Here is a 6000-nt window from a genome sequence, read left to right as displayed (position 1 = left end):
TCTCTAACCAATCTAATTCCCCTTTCTCTATGATTCCATCTATAATATATCTTATTTGGTTTGCATTATAGTACAATTTTAAATTTGGGAGACCCAAACCTCCTTCTTTTTGGGGTTTATACCAATATCTTTTATTAATCCTTGCTTTTTTATTCCCATTACAATAGTTATTCACTAATACTTGCCAATTTTTAATTTCAACCTCTGATATTTGTATTGGCAACATCCTAAACAAAAAATTAATCTTAGGCAGAATTTTCATTTTTATTAATGCGATTCTATCGAACCATGATAATTTTATATTTTTATATTCTTCTAATTTCCTTTTAATTTCTATTCTTAATTTTTTATAGTTCTGATCCTCTAATTTGTGTAGATTTTTTGTAATTTTTATTCCTAGATATTTAATTGTATCTTTTACCTTTATATCTATCTTTCCATCCTTTACAAATTCCTGTTCTTCCGTTTTTGGATAATTGAACAACATTAGCTCTGATTTATTCCAATTGACTCTTAGTCCTGTCATTTGTCCAAACTCCTTTAAATGGTTTTTCACATTATTCATTTTTTCCAAGGGGTCTCTAATTGTTAATAGAGTATCATCTGCAAATAAACTTATCTTATTCAATTTTCTCATCCCAATTCCTTCCAGATTTTTATCCTCCCTAATAATATTTGCTAATATTTCAATAATTATTGCAAATAAAACCGGGGAAAGAGGGCATCCTTGCCTTGTTCCTCTAGAAATTGAAATGTGTTCTGTTATTCCATCATTTATCATTACTACTGCTGTATTATTTAAATATAACTGATCTATCAGTCCTCTAAACTTTTCTCCCATACCTAATTTCTTTGACGTTATTTTTAATGCTGGCCATTCCACACAATCAAAAGCTTTATAAATATCTAATGCCATTATTCCTGCTTTCTGCTTTCTTTTCTCTATTATATTTATTTTATTCAGTACTCTTCCTATTAAATTTGACATTTGTCTTCCTTGCACAAATCCACATTGATCATTTTGAATATATTTATATATAAACTTATTCATTCTTTTTGCCATTATGGCTGTTAATATTTTAGCATCCTGATTGATAAGGGATATAGGTCTATATGACCCTGGGTCTAACAAGTCTTTATCTGGTTTTGGAATCAGTATTATCATTGAATGATCCCATGATGGTGGGATCCTTTCTCCATTTAAAATTTTATTGTATAACACTTCTAATTTAGGTATTAAAACCTTTTTAAAAGTTTTATAATATTCTGGTCCTAATCCATCCATTCCTGGTGATTTCCCTCCTTTTAATTTATCTATCACTTCTTCAATTTCTTTTTTCGAAACTGGTTGTTCCATTATTTCTTTATCCTCTTCCTCTATCTTTGTTCTCCAATTTTTCCCTATATATTCCTCAATTTTGTCAATTGAACTATCCCCTGCTGTATATAAATCTTTGTAGTATTCTTCAAATATCCTTATCTTTTCTTTCATCAGCATACATTTTCCCTGTTTTATCCTTTATAACCCCTATCAGATTTTTCTCTTTCTTTTTTTGTGTTAATCTTGCTAACATTTTTGAATTTTTGTTACTATATTCAAAAAACTCCCTCTGTAAATATATCAAATTTTTCTGGATCTGATCTATTTCTATCTTCTCTAATTCCTTTCTTTTCGCTTGCAGTTATATATATATATATTTTTTACTTCTATTCTTTATATAATCCTTATTTAATTTTTCAATTTTCGTTTCCAATTTGATTTTCCTCTCTTCCTTTTGTCTCCTTACCTTGCATGTTTCCCTAATACAAATCCCTCTTGCCACTGCTTTCATAGTATCCCATAATAAAGCTTGAGAAATCTCTTTGTTATTAATATCCCATATAACCTGCCATTCTTCCTCTATTTTATTCACTATTTCTTTATTATTAAATATGCTAGTATCTAACCTCCATATTTTTGCTTCTCTATAATCTTTTTTAGTTATGAAATCCATGTTTACTATCCCATGATCTGTAACTTTTATTCCTTCTATTTCACTATTTAATACCCTTGACATCATATTTTTGGATACAAAAATGAAATCTATTCTAGAATAATTTTTATGAACCGCTGAATAGTAAGTATAGTTCTTTTCATCTCCTTTAATCAATCTCCATACATCTTTCAATTCTTTCCTATTCATTATCTTGTTCAAAGGTGTAATCTTATTAAGTCTGTCCCTTATTGTTGGGTCTGATTTATCTTTAACCGTATCCATGACCATATTGAAATCTCCTGCCATAATTGTGTAATCTCCCTGCATATCCTCCATTTCCTTAAATACTTTTTCATAAAATTCCATTTGATTTTCATTTGGAGCATACACATTTACCAACAAGTATTTTTCTCCCCCCATCGTTCCTTGCACCAATACAAATCTTCCTTTTTCATCTGACTTAACTTTTAGTATATCAAACCCACATTTCTTAGATATTAAGGTTGCTACTCCTCTTGCTTTAGAAGTACCATATGCTTTTTCATATGTGGCAACCCAGTTCATCTTCAATTCCGACGATCCTGATTTCGCTTGGTGCGTTTCCTGAATAAAAAAAATATCCGATTTCTGTTTTTTCATTAATGATTCAATCCTTTTCCTTTTAATTACAGATCCCAGTCCTTTCACGTTTAATGTTGCTATCCTTATTTTGTTATCCATGTTGCTATTCTACATCTTCTATCTAGGCTCTTCAGTGCACTACCCCTACAAACATTTCCCCCCTCCCTCCCTCTCCCTCCCGTCCCTCCCCCCCTTCCCCATTTAACCCACCCATCCCTTCTTCCCCTCCTCCATCCCCAAGGTCTTAGACCTCGCCCATGGCTTCTATTAGCCCTCCAGGAAGGGGGGGGGGGAGAAAGAAGCCATCTCTCGGATGTGTGGTCCATTTCTTCCTCCTGGTTGTTTATTATTAATCTCTCCTGTCATGTCCTTTTAAAAAAAAAAGAAGAAAGTGAAGAAAAAGAAGAAAAAGAGAAAATTATAGAATAGCAAAAAAGTCAACGTCCTTGTCCTTGTTTTCTATCATTCCTTGGCTCCTCCAGCTGCACCCTTGTCGCTCTCTCCTCCTTGCTTGGCCAGATCCAATTGCTCCAACAGCTGCAATCCTTGCTCCATGGAGAAAATCTTGTGCTGCTTTCCTTTCCATTGAAATTTCAAAAATACAGGATAGCCCCAACTGTATCTTATTCCATTTTTTTTGCAGAACTGCAATACAAGGCTTAATGCTTCTTCTCCAACTAATAGTCTCTGGACATAAATCATTGTAAATTTCAATTGTGGTGGTTCCATATTTCAGTCCTCCGGAGAGTTTCCTGATTTCTTTCATTAACTGATCTTTCTTGTAAAAACTTGTTATTTTCATGATTACATCTCTAGGGGTCAAGCCCCTTTTAACTGTTGATGCTCTGTGTAGTCGTTCCACTTCCTCCTCTGCCCAAGTCATCTGAGGGACAATGCTTTGTAGCCATTTAAGGATTTCTGTTTTTAATGATCTGGATGTTTCATTTGGCAACTCAGGAAAGCCTCGAATGCGGATATTATTCCTTCAGTTACGATCCTGCAAGTCAATAATTTTCCTTTCCAGCTGGTCCAATCTGGTTGAATGTTCCAAAGTTATTTTTTGTTGATCTTTCTGTTGACTTTGTATTAATTGGACTTTTTTATCCACTTGTTCAATTTCTTTTGTAATCATCTGAAAAGATTTGTTCATTTCACCCATAATTGTCTTAGTTATAGTTTCTGTTAAAATAGCATTATTTTTAATTATCAACTCGTTCATGGTCTCAAAACCTTTGTTTTGGTTTTCAGTGAGAGTTTTTTCTAACCATATCTTTATTTCTTCTTGTTTTGGCTCTGTTCCCGGAACTTCGCCATGTTCTTTAGGTCTAGCTCCATTTTTTCCCACCGCCTCCATAGACGTTGTCTTTTTCATTTCTTTATTACAAGTTCCAAGCTTCTCTTGTGAACTTATTCTTTGCAAACGACTATAAGCTTTATCGGAAGGGTGTTGTTTAGACTCTCTTCCCCAGTTTATCACTGTTTGTTTGAGTTCCTTATTTTCCTTTTGGCTTTTAGACATCTACCAGCAATCCAAGCGTCCGCTCGGCTGACAAACCTCTAGCCGGCAATGCCGTATGTAAGATTGCTGTTTATTTCTCTTCCTTCCCTTTAAACTTTAATTAACCAGTTCCAATCTGCTCTCTTCCCTTTCCAATATATTTATTTGCAGTTACTCACAGTTTTTTTTCTCATTAGGAGAGATTTTTTAAGCTTTTTAGGCTTTTCTTTCAGGAGCGGTCGATCTTAGCTGCTCACACCATCGCTCGTGGCTCCTCCCCCCCTTCCTCTGCCTTTTGAAGAACGATGGTCCCACTTATATCTGATCTCAGCCACATTGGAGCAGAAGTGGGCCTTTCTTTGTAATATGATTCCCTTTCGAGGACTGAACTGGTGCAAAGAAGGTATCTTTGTCTTCTGAGTCCATCCCTGTTTTTATGTAATGTTGCCCTTTTACATCCCATCTGACCTTGAATTTTTTAAGTTGGTTTTTAAGGTTTAAGAAAAAACAGAATTAGTGACAGGACGACGCCCCGAGGAACGCCAGATTTATGCTCCCTTTTAGAGGAGCAACTGTCCCCAAACATCTCCATCTGGAATCTGCCTGAGAGAGAGGACCAGAACCACTGCAACACATTGCCCTTGATCCCCAGTTCCCTCAGGCTTTCCATAAGGATGCCATGGTCGATGGTATCGAAGGCCTCTGTGAGATCCAAAAGCATCAACAGGGTCACACTTCACATGTCGATGCTCAAGCAAAGATCATCTACTAAGGTGGCCATAACAGTTTCCACTCCATATCCCACCCTGAAGCCAGTTTGAAATGGGTCCAGATAATCCGTATCATCCAAGACCGCTTGGAGTTGAAGAGCAACTGCCCTCTCAATCATGTTGTTTAGAAATAGAAGATGGGAGACCGGTCTGTAATTGTTCATCTCCAAGGGATCTAGGGAGGGCTTTTCCATAAACAGCCGTAACACCGCTTCTTTGAAGCAAGATGGAAAATAGCCCTCCCTAAGAGATGCATCTGTGATATATCTCAGGTGAGTCCTAAGTGCATCTCCTCCTTGGAGGACCAGCCATGAAGGGCAAGGATCCAGAGGGCAAGTTGTCTTCTTCTCATTTCCTTAGTACTCACAGATTCAAATTGATCCAGTATGATCTCATTCACAGAGTCACTGGACACCTGACCTATGGCCTCTGCAATAATGCTGGCATCCAAGTCAGGTCTTAGCATTTAAAGCAGGGGTCCTCAAAGTCCGGCCCTCCAGATGTTTTGGACTTCAGCTCCCAGAATCTCAGATCATTGGCCAAGCTGTCAGGGAGGGCATTATGAGGTAGGAAGGAAATTTGCATGTGGATGGTGATTGGCTGAGGGACAAAGAGGAAGGAGGAGCCTTTGTAGGGCTCTGTAAGTCTATTCAGATTGACTGTAGACTACTGAGGTAGGAAGGAAATTTGCATGTGTGTGGTGATTGGCTGAGGCTTCTGGGAGATGAAGTCCAAAACCCCCTCCCCTCCATGGCCATGCCTCTCTCCAATGGTTCCCACAGCGTCTATTCTCATAATAACCCCCCAAGTACCTGGGACCCAAGGAATCCTCCTAGTAGGGGGCAGGGAATGAAAGAGGGAGAGAAGACCTGGCAGGCCCCCTGCTTTTCTTTGGGAAAAGAAGAGGGGTTTCCTTCCTTCTTATAACCCCCCAAGGGCCCCCCAGAAGACCCTCCAGCCATTCCTCTGAATGAACAAGGGCTCTCCCCACTTCCCTCCCTCCATAAGAACAGACTGTGAGGGTAGCCATGGCTTCAGGGGCTGAGACTGTGCATGCACACATGCGCCAAAAGGCACCCTCCTGAGCATGCGCAGCAATTGCCAGGTCCTAGATGCTGCTGCTTATTCTGCTGGC

Source organism: Sceloporus occidentalis, unplaced genomic scaffold (genome assembly GCF_023333645.1).
Source record: "Sceloporus occidentalis isolate IW3139 unplaced genomic scaffold, rSceOcc1.0.p SCAF_39, whole genome shotgun sequence".
Classification (NCBI taxonomy): domain Eukaryota; kingdom Metazoa; phylum Chordata; class Lepidosauria; order Squamata; family Phrynosomatidae; genus Sceloporus; species Sceloporus occidentalis.
The sequence above is the reverse complement of the archived record's forward strand: the minus strand, read 5'-3'. Positions refer to the sequence as shown.